Source organism: Columba livia, chromosome 2 (genome assembly GCF_036013475.1).
Source record: "Columba livia isolate bColLiv1 breed racing homer chromosome 2, bColLiv1.pat.W.v2, whole genome shotgun sequence".
Classification (NCBI taxonomy): Eukaryota; Metazoa; Chordata; class Aves; order Columbiformes; family Columbidae; genus Columba; species Columba livia.
Window position 1 is genome coordinate 90,480,031 of NC_088603.1, and position 20,920 is coordinate 90,500,950.

The window sequence follows — 20,920 nt, forward strand, 5'->3', positions numbered from 1 at the left end:
AAATTAATCAATGTTGAACTAAGTGGTAAACATTAAATCCTAGCCACACTGAGGACTGTTATTATGTATGTTAATTTTACCGGAAAATATAAAGGGAACTAATTCCTCTATAGGTCTCATGGTACTAAATCTGAGTTTTTACTATACAAAATCGAGTCACTGAAGTGTGAATTCAAAGGATATTACCCGGGTTTTAAGAAATCTCAGCCTGGCCCAATCGATAGGATTCTCATTAGCAGCTTCATTCATGTCTGTGTAGGAACTAATTGTGCAGTCTTTGTTCTTTATGTGGTACATTTTTTTTTTTTTCAGTGAGAATGCCTGAACCTAGGAGTCCAAAATTAATTTTCTCATCTCAGACAATAATATTAATAATTCAATCAAATGCCTGTTTTTGTTTAGTAGCTTCTAACTATGCTGTCTTATAAGGACTGTTGTTCATGTTCACATGGGTTTCCAGAGTGAGACTATAGGCACAAGGATTGCTCTGCATCTTTGAATTTTTAATGTGATGGTCATACGGGTTGTTGTGCAGAGCCTGGTGTGTGCCCTGTGCATAGACGTAGCTCTCTCACAGAGAAGCCTGAGATTTTCTGCCACAATGAGTGATCTTTGGAGTGTGGCAATAGCTGAAAGCTGAGCTGTGGGCCCTCTGTTGGACATGATGTTTAGGAAGTGACGGTTTCCCACTGTGACAACCAGGTGACTTTAACAGCTCTTACATGAGACATTCAGAAATTGAGGCTTTAGTCCTTTGGGCTGTAATCATCAATAGTGCTGTGTCAAATTGTTCCACAGCAGAATGAGTTACTTAATCAGGAAAGTTTATTAATCTCTATGTTTATCTATGGTAGTACTTCCATTATGTACCATAATACCATAATTCTTCCCTGGAAGGCATAAATATTTTCAGTTTACATTACCAGTGCAGCCTATCTATTTAGTTCTTTGTCTGTGCTTATTAATTAAAAACCTAGAAAAAATGGCAGTTCCTCTTTATTTCTTCTTTACTGCTTATTATCTCTTAGGATGAAATGGTGATACATGATATATTATACTATTTTCTAAGGTAATTCTTGTAAGGCATGGCAATACCTATTTCACAAGTAGGTAGAGAGCAGCAATGAAGGGACAAAGTGAAGGATATCTAGACAGGCAACAACTGGTATTTGCTTTTGGCAAAAGAGGAGAGCAGCATATAAATCGATTAAACTGTAAGAAAAGGCAGGAAGATTTAGGAGCAATAAAGGTACACCTAAATACTCTTGTAGGTAACTTGCAATAAGACAAATTTGAAGGATGGGACAATATATAGTGACCAGAGCTAAGTCTTAAAAGCTGTATCTCTGTTTTAAGTTGAAACCTCCTTTCCTGCTCTTAGTCCAGTGTTTGTGTAGTGTCTTCCAGAGGGGCAACTTCATTTTTTTTTACCTTGTCTGTAAATTCTCCTAACAAAAATGTTAGATTCTGAAGGGATAAAAATGTAGAATGTCTTTGAAGTTCACCATAAGCAAGAGGAAACTGAATGTTTTTCCTTTGAAATCCAAGGCATTAGACTGAGTTGGGTAGGGAAAGGACACAAAACTACCTGCTGTTGTTGGGAGTCACAAATGATTCAGCATCAGAGGAGAAAGTCATTACCGTACAAACTAAATCATGGAGGAAAAGGAAGGAACTTTGAAATACATGTTGAGATATTTTTAAGTATCAGAAATGAAGGATATTTTGGCAGGCATCTGACTCTACCTTCTGCTCAAGAAAGAAACAAGCATACAAAAAGTCTTTTTGGTTACTTAGTAGCTTGGTCTTCCTCACACATACCACAAAAAAAAAAAAAAAAAAAGTAGTTTGACTAAGTAAAGTAACACACAAGTAAATATTTTTGCAGAGGACAGAATAAGAAAAGTACATTTTGACAATGACCCGGGTATCACACTGTCACACTAGGTAAATTTACAGGAGAGATGTGAATGTAGAAAGCAGGTGAAAAACCAGGAACACAGTTGTCCTTTCAGACCTGAGAATGTAACAATTGAAGCTCAGTCAAAAGAGACAATTATACTTGAAAAGATGGTTCTTTCTTACTAACTGGATATTCATACATTTCCATAGTAGAAAAAAATATTCTTCAAGTTGTTTTCTATAGCCTTATTAGTCAGGACTTTTATTTCTCCTTTCACTTGTAACTTTTAAATTTGCTCTTTAACATTAGTTCATCATTATCTTCCATAATTTAACAATCTCAGTACATCAGGAATTTTTTTTATAATACTGCTTATCCAGTACAAAAAATTGTTAAATGTTGAGGTAAAGAAATATATAAGAAAATAAATTAAATTACAAATTTTAAAGCATTTTAAGCCTTCAGTCTGAATCTAAACAACATTTAAAAATAGACCCATTTTTGATATTTTCTCAAGTATTTTTGAGATTTCAGAACATTTTTTCCTGCGCTTCAGAACACAAAGTTAAAATCTTATTCATAAAATGAGAAAAATCTAAATATGTTTCATGTCAGTAAAAAATTGGCTTTTTAGTAGTTTTGAAAAATGTATATATTAATTGTAACCATTCTTAATCCGTGCAAACAAGTTTCATAAATATATTTTATTTTATAAATAAAACAAATTTAAATACTCTTGAGCCTTTCTTGTATTTTCCCTAGTGAGAAGAGAAAAGGGAAAGGGAAAGGGAGAGGGAGGGGAGAGAAAGGAAAGGACAAAGGAAAAGGAAAAGAGGAAGGGAAGGGAAGGGAAGGGAAGGGAAGGGAAGGGAAGGGAAGGGAAGGGAAGGGAAGGGAAGGGAAGGGAAGGGAAGGGAAGGGAAGGGAAGGGAAGGGAAGGGAAGGGAAGGGAAGGGAAGGGAAGAGAAGGGAAGGGAAGGGAAGGGAAGGGAAGGGAAGGGAAGGGAAGGGAAGGGAAGGGAAGGGAAGGGAAGGGAAGGGAAGGGAAGGGAAGGGAAGGGAAGGGAAGGGAAGGGAAGGGAAGGGAAGGGAAGGGAAGGGAAGGGAAGGGAAGGGAAGGGAAGGGAAGGGAAGGGAAGGGAAGGGAAGGGAAGGGAAGGGAAGGGAAGGGAAGGGAAGGGAGGAAAAAGAAAGAAAACTTCAAATTCTTTGTTTCTTATTACTGTCAAGGAGAAAATGCCATATTTACTGGATCACTAGTTTGATCAATTGCAATAATTTTTATGTTCCTTCGTGTTAACTTTCCTATGTGCTCTGTAATAAATTATATCAGAAAGACCACTTTCATCTTGAAATGTTTTGCTTGTTCTGTGGCACTTATAGCTGTATTTCTTTGGTGCTCTGTCTAAAATTACTTTCTCGGATCACTTTGGTCTGAAACACTGATTGATAAGAAAAGATCATTAACGGAAAGCAGGAAAGAAAGAATTGTCATTTAACACTGTAATGTTTTTTATTTCTTCAGCCTGAATTGTTAAAAAAAAAAAATCTGTGCTTTCAAATGTTCCAGATAATAAACCAGGAGTAACAAAAAGGCTGCTTTTTTAGAGTACTTTACATGTTATAAACACAAATAGACTTTCAAAATGTTAAATACATTCTTCTGTTTCTGTATACACAAATTTTCCTAAGGATATTCTCCTCTAAGCCCCTTTCTGAAAAAAAACCCTGACAACTATATGCAAATATGGTCTCATTTAATATAAAATGTCTGGCTTGTAGCCTAATACAGTGTGCAGAGAAATGGTAATGAAGTTGAATTATCATTTTTCAGACCTCAAGGTTAAAAAGAAATATTTCATCTGACCATATTTTATGTTCTAAATCTGCATTGAATATAAAATACATTGCAGTGTTACGGCACATATATGGCTTTGCCATTCCGAAAATTTAATTCTTTTTACGGGACACTGATACATTCTGGGCCCATTGTTTCTTACATTGCTCTTGGTGGACAGTCCTCTTCTTACAACTTGTATGAAACACCTTGAATTATAGTACTTTAAATTTTTTTTTTTTTAATATATGTATTTCTTCACAGAAGTCCTGTGCACAAGTCTGGTTGAAAATTTTCAGTTAAAAATTTCCATGAAAGAAATGCTTCTATTGCAGAAGTAAACTATTAAAGCACATAATGAGTCTTAAGAATAATGGTGAAGCCATTGACATCAAATAAAAGTAAATATCTCATAAGCATCTTGTCTGAACTAAGAAAGTGATCATGGAGTAGTCTAAGCCCTTGATGACTTTTAGTTAAGATGTATAATTAAAATTTACCTGCATATAACAGATTCTTACCTTTTACACTTACTCTAAACCTGCCTTTATTAAGGTACCTGACAGTTTGGAATAGATGGAAGAAAAACATCACCTATTTCCTGCCAGTCTCTCTTGCATATGTAGATTCGGCAAAATACAATTTCCATGTATTAACTGGCAATCTGAATTGACAACTATCAGTATATTATCTGAATATTTTCAGGAAGTTTAGGCACAGTAGATACCTTTTTCAAAAAAAGAAACAAAACAGCATTTGTTGTTGTTGTTGTTTGGCTTTTATTGTTGTTTGTTTTTTGTTTGTTTTGGTTGGTTGTTTTTTTGTGTGCATTTTTTTTTTTCAGAAAAAGGAAATGGGCTATGATTGAAAATATTATTTGCCTTAGTTTTTTATTTTGAAGTCAATACAGAGAACCTAAGAAGTTTCAAAATTATTTACTTTATTTACAAATATCAGTTTAACTTAATTTTTGAAAGGTCTTTCCAAACTCCAGTCTGAGAAAGCAAGTATAAAGCCCAAGGAAGGTTGTTTATTTCAGCTTTCTTTGCAAGGAAAGTGTAAATGCTTCATGAGCCCTGACTTCCCAGTGAGCATTATATTATTCCACTGTGACTGACAGCACAAAGGGCAGCAATAGCTGCAATAGCTTTAAAAAAAAAAAAGAGTTAAGATGAAAACAGTGTCAGGATACAGCTACAAACTAGTATCTGGGGACTGAATAGACAGGTTTTCCTTTGGTGCCTTGGAGTCTGAAGTTCATGTCCTTTTCTGTATACACCTATTGTTCCAAATATAACATCAATTACATACTAAGCTTTTGAGCTCTTAGTACGGACAATGTATTTAGAAAACATTTCAGAGCATATGTGTATTTTTTAAATATATTTTTTTCCAGAGGACATTTCAGCATTAAATCTTTTGCTGCTAGACATGCCGCATATGCTCTTGTAAGATAAGGGAAACAAGAATTAATTAACATCTAAATGATGCCTATTTTTTAATGCTAATTATGCTTAATGAATGTATGAATATTTTATCATACATCACCCAGTCGTTTCAATGATCTGTCTTTTTATATTTTGTTGATATCTATACATATATATAAATATTCCCCAACATGGCTTTAAAAAAATTATAGTTTTACAGTTAGATCATTTCCATGGTAAGCTAGCAGAAACACTGCAGCTGTTCACAGAAGTATTAGCTACATTAACCACATTTTATGTCTGATAAATTTTCTGGGCCTTTTAAACATTCATTTTTTTTTTAACTTTTTAAATTGTTATGCATACATTTTACTGTGTCTTCATGGGAAACAAACTAAGCTTTTGGACAGCTAGGTCAGATCCTAGAGGGTGAAGAAAAAGGTCAGTGCACACTGGGGCAGGCCACTGATAACCACATATGGTTCATATCAACAATATGGTCAATACTTAGTAATATCGGCTGAAAAACAGCAGGCCAGAGAAGAGGGCTTTTCCAGCAGCCAGCAGTTTTCAATTTCTCTCTTTATCCAGACTCCTCTGCACCCAGGTCGTTTTGCTCAGAGCTATACCTGGCTGCTTGCATTTATTTGTCTTTTACAGTGTTTATCTACTGAGTACAAATGGTTTGACCTTTGCTTCCTGAACACCTTTAAAACAAACAAACAAACAAACAAACCAACCAACCCCCAAACAAACCAATTAACCAATCAAACACCCCAAAAAAAGCAAAGGAGGGTTTTTTTTATTATTTTTATTTATTTTTTTTTTTTTAACGTACCTGTTTTTAAATGGAAATGCAGAATGTATTAACGTAATTGCACGTACTTAAATTCAGTACCTGAAAATGTAGTCTTTGCTTGTGAAGGAGACATCTCTGTAAGAAATATTTTTAAAATGTGGGATTGATTTTCCTCTCCATTAACACTAACATGACTTGCCACTCGTCACATCACATAAGATAAATTTAACATCCTTTGAAAGAATCGTCTAAATTATCTGACATACATATGTATATGTTGCAGAAAGAGACCCAAGACAACTCTTTCTTATTAAGGACACATTTACTTTTGTCTTAAAAGAAACATCCCGTCACGCACAAAGGAAACATATTGTCCTATTGTAGCCACACAGACAGAAGTACTCAATCATAATTTTCTTCATCACCTTCCTATTTTCTGTTTTGCATAAGTTTTTTCTGTTTCTCTATCATCTTTAGGCAAGTATTCAACTAGTATGTGGATACTTAACTATATATGTCACACAGTTTTTATGAAAACCTACATTATTGCTCTATTTCAAATCAACCAATTTCTCTTATGTTTTCTACATTAGCAATGACTTCTGTAACATTCAACAATGATTTGACAACTGCAAATAATCCCATTCATTATGAGGAGACCTTTGCTATGAATAGGTGCTCAATCACACTTATGGGAATATGATGACTTTGATAACTTGACCGATTTAAAAAAAAAATCAGAAAGAATTGGTTTCATTTTGGTACTATCACAATACTCTTTTTTTGGTATTAGATTGGATTAAATATAAGCTTATATGCTACATACTCCTGTAAGAGTGATATATTCTGTATGAAAATGTAGCAAGGGCATCTTCATTTTTACCCATAGTATTTTTTGCAACAGCAATTAAAATCTCATATTTTTTGAAGCAGAGGTCCAGAGGCCAGTCCCCACTGTGACATGTCCCTGCAGGACAATTTGTTATCAGCTCAGTGACAATTGTTTCAATCAGCTTTTTGATAGAAGAAAAAACAATCTTTCTTATACGTTCTTTGGTATTGACAGATCACTTTCAGGTTCTTGCCTCCAGCAGAAATAATGCATTTCTGCCCTTTAAAATGAAAACTACTATCCTGCAGCAATCTTTCTTGAGACAGGCGCTATTTTCAATCTATTTGCATTGTCTGGATGACATAATTTTCCGTGTTCAGGCTGTGAGACCACTGTTATACTGTTGATTTATTGTATTCCATAGTTTCTAACACCTGCTGGTAGTAGTTTTCAGAGTTATGTTTAACAGGACTAAAAGAAACATACAAAGGTAGACTGCACAAACTTTCATTTCAAACCAAAAATATTTTTATTTCTGTCTGAATAAATATTCTGTTCCAGTTATTTGTTTCTTTGGGGGAGGAAAAGCTGGCAAAGTTGTTTTAGAACTTTAACACTCTTAATGTAAATGTATTGCTGAGATCTTATTTTTTCACACAAAAGAAAGCCCTATGAATTATGATTTAAAATGCTTAAAAAAGAGATAAGTGGTCTCATTTGGAGCATAGTAGAGATTGTGGTCTTATGAGCCATACCTTCCATTTTGGACATCCAATAAAGCAATTTAAGTACTAGGAAGTATTTCTGTATTAATTTTTCTTCTTTTTTCACATTGCTTTATAAGCACAGACTGAGTAATTAATCACTCTGCCTTTTTAAGTACTAATGCCTTGTAATGCAGAAGAGGGAAAAAGAATTTCCTGCAACTCTGGGAATGAGACAAATATTACTTAAGCAAATACTCTGCAGTATTTTGATTATTTCCATGCATTTGCATATAAAATTTACAAATAGATCCTAAACTTTTCTATTTACACAAAAATGTTTAATATCAATACATTTCTGAGACAAAGATCCTAGCAGAATCTAGGATCTCATAGGCCACAGTGTGCTGTCAGGAAGTACAATATGACTGTGTGTACAAGCTGTGTACAAATTAGATGGTGAAATAGGAAAACAAGCAACATTAAGGGAATGGAAAGTTACATTCTAAGTTGGAGGAAGAATATGAAAAAGCATTTTAAGTGCCGATGGACATGAAATCTGGTGAAAATAATACAACACTATATAGAGTTTGTGATATCAATGCAGTCCTGCAATTTATTACACTAATTTCTTCTCAGTCAATGCTGTACAAAGACAGACAGGTAATTTATGGCATCAGTGGTTTTGGAAGGAACTAGGTGCTGACTTAGTGGGATTAACTGCAGTCATACATTTTTAAAGAAAATGTTGACTGTTATTAATTCTTGGCATTATTCTTCTTTCTGGCACACATTATGTCTATGGAAGATAATAATGTTGTAAAAGATAGTTTATAGCACAAAGGGAAGCATGTATGTCATCAGCCAGGTTTTATAGTGTATGACAATGTAGACATTGATTAGATTGGCTCAACCTCTGCTTTATAAATAAAATATATGTTTTTTTACCCATGTCAATGCAGAAAACATAATTAATGTGACATTGGTGACATAAAACATGTTCTCATCTCAACATGCAGACTTCATTGGCTGCAAATGAGCATGCTATGGAGAGATGGGATATACAACTCACAAATATGTAATATATGTTGATTCAGGTTGTTGATCTTTTGGGATTTGTGATTTGCCACTGCTTTTGTGTCTTCATAGCTGGATCCTAATTAATGACAAAATGGCTCAAGATTTGCTAGTCTTCCTACAGGAATGTTATTTCTCCAAATATATTAAAGGTAGAAAAATCTGCCCACATTCACTGACAATCTTTTCAATTTTTTTACAACAATGTGTGTTTGCTTTTTGAAACTGTCAACCCTATTATAACTGCCTCATGCATTTGTAGTTAGAGTGTTCAAGTCAGCTTGGAAAACTGAAGAAAATGAAATACAGTAAAAAGCATTTCACCTAGAATCTCAGAAGACTTTGATGCAAAATTGTGTCCTTTTGGGTGAAATTACTCAGTATTCTTGGATGGGAGTGGAGGAGAATTTGGTCCCCTGGTTAATATGTGCTCTTTTGGCAGAAACAATTCTGAAATCTAAACAAAAGGAGAGTAATAGAGTTAAAGCTGTGCGTACTGTAAACACGTTCAGTTGTTTTATGTTTGAGAATTTTTTCATTTGGAAGAGTAAGCAGAGGTTTGTGTTTTATTTTGTAGATTAATTACTTCAGGGCAATTGGGCCATGTGAGTTCTCTTTCCTTCTGCCTTATCATTCAAAAATGGAGGGGTGGTGAAAGAGTAGGAAAAGGGACAAAATACAGAAGAAGGGTCCTGTATTGGAAGTATTGGAACACAGGTGTTATCAAAGGCTTGGACACATGGCCTGGGATCTTTTGTGATTTTGCTTGGAATGTTTTGTCTAGGATATTTGAAAAGATGATATGAATCAACCCTAACAATGGTTACAAGTGTTGCACAAAGAACAGTCATGTTACCTAACCCTAGCTCTGAATTTGTCTGTGGTGATAAATAGTAAGAGGGTGGGTGGTCACTAAGGAACCTGGGGGTTGATGCTGCATTAGCCACAGGATGAGTCAGTATCGCTGTAAGAACTAAGAGAAAATAATGAACCAGATTTGAAAAGCCATAAAATAGTTGATTTATACATTTGTTCACTTTGGACCCTAGTATCATGTAGATCCCAATTGTTCCACCAGAAGCAAAGGAAGAAAGGCTTCAGAATTCAAACATATTTCATTCAGTTAGCACCAATTAAGTATGAAAAAAAAAAAAAAAGCCTTAATCATAGCATAATTTGCATAACATTTCATTTGTAGTTTATTGCTGCTCATTCTTGAATATGGTGAGTCCACAAAAGCTGTGTGATTTCACAGGAACAAAACTTTCAGGAAAATAGAATAATTTCTTTAATGAAACGGGCTTTGCAAGATCATTCACAGAACTGGGGGCTGGAACTGTTCTCCTTAAAAAGAAAAAACAGAAGAAGGAAAATTTTAAAGGCAGAAAAAATAATTAGTGGTTTGTCTTGCACTTAATGGGACTCAGGAAAATGTAAATATGAGAAATGACTAGAACATTGGAAGAAGGGTATGTAGAGAAGCAAGAAAAGGTAAGAGAAGAAGAGAGGGAAAATTTAAGGAGGCAAGAAACTGGTAGCATAATTAATTTTAACATTGATGGCTCCAACCATCATCTAAGGGTTCCAAGCAACTACTTTAACCGTTCAAAAATGGTAAATTCTTTCATGTTATCTTCTACAAATATACTTTGTTACATTAAAGATCTAAAAGAAAATGAACCTTGTTTGTGATATTTTATTTATAAAATGTGCTACAGACTTCTAACTGAGCAAAGATAGGAACTTTGAGTAAAGTTTTGTTTTATTTTGTTTTGTTTTTCCCAAAATATGTGCTGTCTAGGATTTTTGTTTTGTACTGAGTTTTGTTTGTTTATCTATTTTATTTATTTGTTAATCTTCCAAAGTCAAATGAGGTAGCAGTAATGATTAACGTGAGTTTATTGGTGATTTTAGTCTGTGTAGTAAAAGAAATATCAGCCTTTAATATTACATAAGCTTAATCCTACTTAGAACTATCCCAAGGAACTGTAGAGTTCTTTGGAATAAAATTTGGACAACTTAGAGATTCAGATTATGATTTTTTTTAAGAATTTTTATGTAGAGAAGCAAAATACATAAATAATTTTTTAAAAAGAAAATAAAAAATTGGGAAATGAGACAATTTTTGGAAACTCCTGTCTTCACATTGTGGTTGAGTTTCTTAAATGAAGATTCTTTTTTTTTCAGTAATTGTTTTGTTTTTGCTTATAATTTGATGTAGAAGGAAGCATTTATTTTGAAATGTAAAGAGTAATAAAGCATAATCAGTGCTGTTGAACTACGTGTGTGGTTCTGCCTTGGTCTCACACAGGTTTTGTTCTATTTAACAGAAGACTAAAGTAGAATTATAATGGTAATTATTACTCGGTGTTGAAATATGACACTTATTTCAGGGACATGGTTAAGGCTTACTTGATAATTGAGTTGGTTGTTTTTGGAAAGTGTAGGTTGCTCTTGTAATTACTACCAAATAATATTTTTGGATGTAAATTGATTCATTTTTTCAAAAGAAACACTTTCAAATATTTTGAAAAGTAAAAGGATCTCATTATGATAGTTCTGTGGCAGCAGAATAGATATTTTTCCCCTTTTTATAGGTTGGAAATTTGACATGCCATTATGCTTGTCAAGTTAGAAATTTGACAGGCCATTGTGCTATAGCAGAAGATTTCCTCAGTTTCTATGAAATAGCGTGTGATGAACTTCTATCACTGTAGTCATTACACTGTACAGCTAGAACATTTTTTTTAAAGTCAATTACCAACTCCCTGATGCAGTTTTGCAGGCAAAACCAGATTCTTGTTTATCTGGAGGACCTGGGGTGTCTTAGGAATGAATTAAAATCTTTAGGTTGTTGGAAAAACAATTTAATAACTTTTTTTTTTTTCCATCAATGACATACAGTATTATAAAGCTAAATGCTTACATATACAGACATATCAAAGCAAATACTAGTTTTAATGCTGGAAGCTTCCTCTAAAATATAGTGTCTAAAATACAGTTGCTGTGAAGTCCTCAAGATTATGAAATATAAACAATTTGTACTAAACACGAATCTAAATAGGGAATGTTTCATTCTGAAAGGATATGCAAGAACCTCTTGAAAAGATGCAATCATTGAGCAATGGAACTCTCTATAATGAAGTAGTTTTCACACGCAATGCATACTTAGCTGAGACAGGATATTGATAACTGCCTGTCTATGACATTCAGTTCCCACTGAAATGGTCAAAAATTGGAAGGTTTTGATGAGAGAAGAGGTGAGAGAGAAACTAAATATATTAGGAAGTTTGCAAAAATAACTGAGACTGTACAAATTCTGCTTTCTTTCTCCTGTGATGGTGTATTGGTCTCTTGGAATTAAATTATTGACTAATCCAGCTGTACTGTGAAAATTTTCTTTACGATAAACGGAAAAATTAATTTTTCTTTAACGAAGTTCTGCTTTTCATAGTTACAGAGAAATCTGCACACTTACAATCTTAAAAAAAAAAAAAAAAACAAACAAGCAAACAAACAAAAAAAACCAACAGTGGGGAAAAAATCCTGTTTGTTCATTTGTGTTTTTATTGTAAGTTTTCTAACTCAATCTTTCAAGACTTTTTTCCTCCTTTGCCTGAACCTTACTAACAATCATAATCAAAATCATTGCTAAGTGTGAGACAAATGACCCTTATTGTATCTATGAAAGCGTGACACAAAGCAAGAAGATTCTTGTTGTCATAAAGTTTCAAATTTAGATCAGTGGTCCTAAGAAACTTATCTGTAAATGAAACAGGGAAGAAGCCCATCAATGACTTCTTTTTGTAGACAAGTTGAAATGAGAGAGAAAAAGAGTAAATGCTCTTACAGCTCAATAATCTACACACTTTCACTTGGGCAGGAAACGAACATGACAGAGGCAGTGATGTTTATGTGTCATTCTCTTAACCACTTGTCCAATTTTCTCCATCTCAAACAGAAAGAAAAGAAAAAGAAAAAGAAAAAGAAAAAGAAAAAGAAAAAGAAAAAGAAAGAAAAAGAAAAAGAAAAAGAAAAAGAAAAAGAAAAAGAAAAAGAAAAAGAAAAAGAAAAAGAAAAAGAAAAAGAAAAAGAAAAAGAAAAAGAAAAAGAAAAAGAAAAAGAAAAAGAAAAAGAAAAAGAAAAAGAAAAAGAAAAAGAAAAAGAAAAAGAAAAAGAAAAAGAAAAAATCTCTCTCTAAACAGAATGAGGGAATAAAAAGAAAAATAAGACAAACGCAGAAATTGAATTTTATGCTAAATTTAGCTGATCGGGTCATGTATCATAATTTTTTATCTGATTTGGTAATGAAGAATGGGTTAATGTATCACAGAAATTACAAGTTTACCACTTTCATGTACAAACACAGATGGGTTGCAGAGATTTGCTCTAAAAAGCATCTCAGAATGTTGAATAATAGGGGGCTGCCCATGCTTCTTGGTTTTATTTTCAGTTTATCTTACACAGAAACCTAAATGGCTGCTGATTTCTCACAACAGTGATGTGTATGTGGAAATGTTGGTACTCAAAGCTTGCTTAAGCTCAATCTTGTTCTTTAATTTCTACTCATTAGAATACCACTGATATTGTAAAATGGTATATTTTCTTCTTTTTCTTACACACAAAAAATATAATTTAAAAAAAATTTTATCTTTTTCCTTTTCTTTTTCTCTATTTTCTTCTTCTTTCTCTTCCCTCTTCTCTTCCTTTTCTTTTTCCTATGAACTTAACCTCTTTTGGGGTCTACCACCACCAGACTGCTACAGCAGTCACATGGGAATCAGGAAACGATTCATTGCACCTCATTTCCCCTGTATAGTGAGTAAAGTATATAATTCCTGAACTCAAGTGTTTTTTTTTTGAGAGCCAGCGAACAACTTTAATTGCTGATAGCAACACAGTTCCTCAAACAGATCCAACTGAAATGTTTATTTGCCTCTGACACTGGTTAGCTGAAGAACTTTTTACTTCCTTAGAGCTCTCCCAAGGGTCCTTTAAGACCACGATTTGAGAAACAGTTGAGATATTTCTCTCTCTACTCTTAGTTTCAGAAACATTTGTGTGAGAACTGTAACTGTAGAAGTATGCATACTCTTTTAAAGCTGTTAATGTGCATTAGATTTACACCGGCTGAGTACAGGGAACTATTTTGGCTGGCAGATCCAGATGGCTTGCAAAGATAAATCTTACCCCCACACATCCAGGGAACAGGGGCAGAGTGTGTTAGGACTAATGGATATTAAGACTTCAGAGATAAAGTCTTATCTTGTAACAGGAATACCAAGCAGAATTGCAACCCTGGACTTCAGTAGGGCCAACTTTGGCCTTTTCAAGCAATTGCTAGGGGAAATCTCACGGGAAAAGGTACTTAAAGGTAAAGAGGCCCAAGATAGTTGGTTAGCATTCAAGGACTGCTTCTTCCAAGCTCAAGATCAGACCATCCCAACAGGTAGGAAGTCAAGGAAGGGAGCCAGAAGACCTGCTTGGTTAAACAGGGAACTGCTGGGCAAACTCAAGTGGAAGAGGAGAGTTTACAGATCATGGAAGGAGGGGCTGGCCACTTGGAAAGAATATAAGGCTGTTGTCAGAGGAGGTAGGGAGGCAACTAGGAAAGCTAAGGCCTTCTTAGAATTAAACCTTGTGAGAGGGGTCAAGGACAACAGAAAGAGCTTCTTCAAATACATGGCAGATAAAACTAACACTAGAGGCAATGTACGCTCACTGATGTACGAGGTGGGTACCCTGGTGACAGAAGATACAGAGAAGGCAGAGTTACTGAATGACTTCTTTGTCTCTGTCTACTCTGATGGAAGCTGTCCTGAGGAGCCCTGTACCCCTGAGGCCCCAGAGGAAGGCAGGACGATGGAGGAGTTTGCCTCGGTTGATGAGGACTGGATTAGGGAGTAATTAAGCAATCCAGATATCCATAAATCCATGGGTCCAGATGGGATGCACCCATAGGTGCTGAGGGAGCTGCATGAAGTCATTGCTGGGCCACTCCCCATCATCTTTGCTAAGTTGTGGGAAATGGGAGAGGTGCCTGAGGATTGGAGGAAAGCAAATGTCACTCCAGTCTTCAAAAAGGGCAAGAAGAAGGACCTGCGTAACTGCAGACTGGTCAGCCTTACCTCCATCCCTGGGAAAGTGATGGAACAACTGAGGAAGTGTCGTCTGGATGGTCGAGTAGTGAGGTGGACTGTGGCCTGGCTGAAGGAAAGAAACCAGGCAGTTGTGGTCAATGGGACAGAGTCTAGTTGGAGGCCTGTATCTAGTAGAGTCCCCCAAGGGTTGGTACTGGGACCACTACTATTCAGTATATTCATCAACGACTTGGATGAGAGAATAGAGTGCACTGTCAGCAAATTTGCTGATAACACAAAATTTGGAGGAGTGGCTGACACGCCAGAAGGCTGTGCTGCCATCTAGCGAGACCTACACAGGCTGGAGAGTTGGGCGGGGAATAACCTAATGAAATTTAACAAGGGAAAGTGTAGAGTCTTGCATCTGGGCAGGAACAACCCCAGGTACCAGCATAAGTTGGGGAATGACCTGATAGAGAGCAGTGTAGGGGAAAGGGACCTGGGGGTCCTGGTGGACAGCAGGATGACCATGAGCCAGCACTGTGCCCTTGTGGCCAGGAAGGCCAATGGCTTCCTTGGGTGTATTAGAACGGGGGTGGTTAGTAGGTTGAGAGAGGTTCTCCTTCCCCTCTACTCTGCCCTGATGAGACCACATCTGGAATATCGTGTCTAGTTCTGGTCCCCTCAGTTCCAGAAGGACAGGGAACTGCTTGAGAGAGTCCAGCACCGAGCCATGAATATGATCAAGGAAGTGGAGCATCTCCCTTATGAGGAAAGGCTGAGGGAGCTGGGTCTCTTTAGCTTGGAGGAGACGGAGGGGTGACCTCATTAATGTTTATAAATATATAAAGAGTGGGCGTCACGAGGATGAAGCCAGGCTCTTCTCGGTGACAACCAATGATAAGACAAGGAGCAGTGGGTAAAAACTGGAACACAGGAGGTTCCACTTGAATATGGGAAGAAACTTCTTCTCAGGGAGGGTATCAGAACACCGGAACAGGCTGCCCAGGGAGCTTGTGGAGTCTCCTTCTCTGGAGACTTTCAAAACCCGCCTGAATGCCTTCCTGTGTAACCTCTTCGAAGTGTTCCTGCTCCAGCAGTGGAATTGGACTAGATGATCTTTCGAGGTCCTCTCCAATGCCTAACATTCTGTGACTCTGTGATTCTGTCATGTCTGAACAGTTTTAGAGCAGTGTTTCAGATCAGGAAGCACAGGCTGGAAGTGAAGTGCACACACATTCCCAGATAAGGTGTAAAAAACCTTTTATGCTGTGAGTTTTGTGCTGTGATGAGGTGTTAATTAGTTCTCAATGAAGAACAGATTAATCTGGCTCATCTATACTCCTCCAGTGGACTCTAACCTAATCTGAAGAGATTCAAGAGCTCATAAAGAAATGAAAGAAGAGAAATGTGTACTAGAGGTTCATTATTTTTTCTTTGCTAGTACCTTTCCTTTATGATTTGAGATTGGGGAGAGCTGCAGAAGTATCTTAGATTATATCTGTGTGCTTTTCAACATACTCCCTTAAAGAGATGTGATCTAGTTTTGTAGGGACAAAGAACGTGTAAGCAGAAACTTACTGAATAGCAGTTAAAGGCTGTGTGTGGGTTCCTTTCCCTGTAATGTTCTAACACAAAGAAAATATTCTCATCCCTTTAGCTAAAATTTGGAGAAGGAAATCAGTTGATTGTAACCAGGTCTGCTCATCTGTTCATTTGGAGCTGGTGTTAGCATTGCCATGATATACTGCGTGCAGCCTTGCATTGAAACAACAAAAACAACAAACAGGTAAGCTCTTCAGCCCTTTTTAATTTTACGTTTTGAAATGTCACATCTTGAATTTTAAACTTTATTGTTTAATGGATTCTTTTTAACTACAGCAGCCTAACTGAACATTTTATGACAGTTTAGGGAGTGTTTTAAGGTATGACTACTAGTAATATAAATAGTAATTTTTTTTCTTTGTTAGCTACTAATATTATTTACTAATATTATTGGATTTTTTATATTTTCCTTCTGTCTGTACATCTCACAATATCTTCAGTTCTGTTTATTAAAAGTGATATTTTTATAAAGATATATCACAGTCAGAAAGTTTATATGATGTTGTTTAGGGTCACCACGGGCCTCCAGTATTGAACTGGGTATATCACAGGAATAAGCCTTGCTGTGAAATTTTCAGTCTTTCCAGGGCAATTGGGAAATAGTGCTGGAAACAATGTTTGTTTCAGGGCTGGATGCACTTTTTTCTAATAATAATTCTAGCAGTTTGATCCTGACTGTGCACAGTCATTTCAGAAATGAAAAATAATGAAATCACAAAAGGTGAGAAACTTAGCTACCCAGGCAGTCCTTGTTATTTTAGCTACATTGGTTCACCCTATTTCTAATGTAAATGTTTCAAATGTGAACTGCTATTAGTTCCTGAAGAGAGCGAAAAAGTTGATGATTATACAGGAAACAGTGCTGCAAATGGGCAGGAAAGGCAGGAAAAAAATGAACCCTCCTTTGAGTTTAAAATAAAAAAATCTACACCACCATTGAAACCTATATCTTACAATAGTCAATGCTGACATTTAAAGCTTACGTTGCTCTTGAATGAATATGCCACACATCATGCCTTGTGAAAAGCAGGCACTGTAGCATTTTATTAAATTTCTCTGACTCTTCGTTGCTTGATTTCTGTACACAAAGGTCTAGTGAAATATACATCAAATGGACTAGAGAAGCAAAAGCTTTGTAAGACAAATGAGAAAAGAACTTATAACTGCAGTTCTATTAGAAGTCTTTTGCAGCAAAAGAAAAAAGTGGAAAACAAAAACAAACTATGGGAGATGAAGATAGATATCAAAGAAATTCCTGATGTCAGAAAGAAAGAGTCTTGCAAAGGTAGTGTAGACAGGACTGCTCCCTGCACTTCTTCTACGACACACTTTTGCTTACTGGTTTGTGATGCTCGTTAGGCTACAGCACGTGGTAAGAATCTCAGTGGGAAACAGTCCTCTCTAAGAGCTGAATTCAGAATCTTTAGAAGTCAACGCAAAGATTCCTTGCTCTTGATTAATGTTCATTTCTGTTTGAGTATTCAGGCTAAATTTGGAAGAGTTCCATTTTCTGATGAGGTTCACAGAGTTTAAGGACATCAAAATTTAACTGTACTTCATCCAGTGAACGGAATAGAAGGTTAGAAAGCACAAAGCAGGGAAGACATGTTTTTGCTCCTAATCCTGATACAGGTGTCCCCACTGTGGCACAGAGCAAATAATTTACCACATGTCAAGTAATGATTATAGTACTACTTTCTTGTCTAATTCACTGGGCTGTTAGCACGCTAATCAAATAGTCTTTTAAAATGCTTTGGTGGACTATGGATCTTTATAAAAGAAAATAATGGGTTATTCATTACTCTTCTGTATCTGACCTTCTCAGTAGTTGTAAAAGTATGTGCCTTATGTCACAGATGGCCTCTGGTGAAACAGAAAGGAACAGGGTAAGGGACACTTCAGTAGATTTTTTTTTTTTTTTTTTTTTTTTTTTTAATATATGCTTCTCATTCCAGATTCTCATTTCTCATGCTGAGTTTTCCTCTGTGACCTTGACCAAAGTACTTGTCATATTTTCCTTCTAGAGCTCCTCCAGCCATCCTGTGTCTGAACCTGGTGCTTGAATCATAGCAGAGAAAGACTGAAATCAGACACTCTCAACCCTTCTCGGAGCGAGAGCATGTAACACTTGTGACTATATTTCTCCTTGGATTTTCAGACTTTCTGCTTTTATAATGAATCAAATGTTTTGGAGAAATTGAGGATTTGAAAATTAATGGTCACTTAAAAGTAGCTGATTTTCTGTTGGATACCTACACAAAGTTTCCTGGATTTTCAGTGGTTCTGTCAGCAACACACAGCTCCCTCTGAGAGTTGTTCAAAATCTGCCCACACAATTAAGGTACCTGAATGGGATCTCTAGTATCTTGAAATGCTAGAATTACAGACTATAAGAAAGATGCATCATTCCTTACAGACCACTGTGCTACTCCCTTGGTGTTCTGGAATAATAATGTTAATAGCTGCTGCAGAACCCAGCCATGTGAAAGCTGTGGTTTCAGCATTAATTGTGGTTAAACAAAGAATTTTAGTGTAAGCCTTTGAGACTTGTTTTCAGTAAATTACACTCAAGAGCTATACATCTCTTTAGCTATCCCTGGCTACTGGCAGCCAACTTCCCATCTGCTGCCTTCCTCGGATTAAGGCTTCTCTCAGTTTCTAGGAAGCTAAATAAGGCTTTTGGTGAAATTGCCTGTGAGCTGCAGAAGTGGTCTTCTTAAATGGCTGCACAGGGGAGCTGCTGAAGCATGAACAAAGTTTGGTATAGAATAGACAGAAAGTCCAGAATATTAGTATTGTTAGCCATTCTTAAATCCGAATATTTTAATGTAATGAATGAAGAAAAGTGACTGTCTAAGATTCATAAGCACAGTAATTCAGTCATGCACACAGTCACTTGTTGGTGTGCAGATAAATAATTCCACTTTCTAAGTGTTCAGAGTTGCAATGAATTAAGAGGGAACTGAGGAACCGAAAAGCATCATTGTCTTGCCAAACCACCTGAGCATAAGATTTTTTTCAATGCAATATCAAACTATTGTCACACATTACTCAGAAGTATCCCCACTTTGGGGCTTAATCATGACTCAGGTTCGAAAACCATTTGTTTTTTCTAGCTTAAACATAAAAGAAAGCTAAGAAGAACTGTTCTTATGTTAAAGATTGATTTGTCTTTGTTTCTCTGTTATTCTTTTCTGTTCTCCATCACACTTTCTTATAAGACCTTTGCTTGCTTCCTTTTCCTTCAAAGCATTGCAAAGTTGTCTGTCTTTCTTTCTTTCGTTCTTTCATTCTTTCTGTTTTTCTTTCTCTCCTCTGTCACTTCAGACAGCTGTATTTCTTTTCAACACACTTCTGATATTTTTCCATAACAGTCTGACAAGCTGGCAAGAAGGTAAGGAAGAACCCTATTTGGAGAAACACTGGACACATTAGCCTTAGATAAGCCACGTAGAACTCAGGAACTCTAAGTAGATGTCAGCCTGGATCCAACAGTAGTGTAATCGTCTTCTCAGGCTAAAATGTCTCTAGATGTACAGACTCATCTGAATGTGAATTTTATGTGGTTTCAATGAAAGGAAAATGAATAATGTTAGTCAAATAATGCACATCTGCTAATCATCAAACTGTTATCAGATATTCGTGTTCCAAAGTTTTGTAAAATATCATGAACCATTAACAAATACATGTGAAAAATTATGAGATGCTGCAAAAATTTATGAAACAAATTCCTATTGATTTATAAATAATTATTTAAATTGTTTCCTAATTTCCATCTTTGATGTAAACTCAGATGTTGCCTGAAGTATATTTAGGATTGGATGTCTATCTCGTAAAATTTTTCAATTATTTTTTGACCAATTTACCTAGTTTTTGAAAAAAATCCAACAGAGTGAACCCCCTGGAAATACATGGCAATTTAAACCAAAATTCATGCTAATTTGGAGAAATGCACTTATACGTATTTCTTTGTCTGTTTCTTTCTGTTTCTAGACGTCATGTTCCCTTGTGGAGAAGTTTGAAGGAAATGAGAAATTAAGTTTTTCCTTAGAAGAAGAAAATGTGTAAGTCGAGAGGAATATACAAAATTGTTTTTGTTGATTTTTTTGTGTGTTTGGCTTTGTTTTCCTATGTAACCAAGAAATTATTTTTTTTTCATGACTATATACGAAAACAGTAGACTTTCAAATATGCCAAACACTTGTGAATTGTCCTCTCAATGAACAAAATGATGGGGCTCTCCTTCCACAGACTGCTAGATTTGGAAATTACTGAATGACATGCACATGTTGGCAGAAGTGCAGTAAAAGTAAGGATATGACAAATTAGCCATCCTTAGCCATTTCAGTATGTGCATAACTTTGCTCACATGAGTAATTCCATTCAATGTTATAAAGCATTTGCACCCAGGACTTCATTGGATATTTGTTTATATTTCCTGCATGAAGAAACATTGTCAGCTACTTTGCACTTCTCCCAAAATCTGCCATGAAAATCTATTCTATTTGAAGGTCGCCAGTAACACTTGTACAAAATTCTGGAGCCTCAACAATAAACAGCACAAATACCCACAAAATGATTTATGCCATCTTAAGCTCCTATGGCATTGACCAATAAGCTGCATAAAGACACACAAAAATGATTTATGTCTCTTAA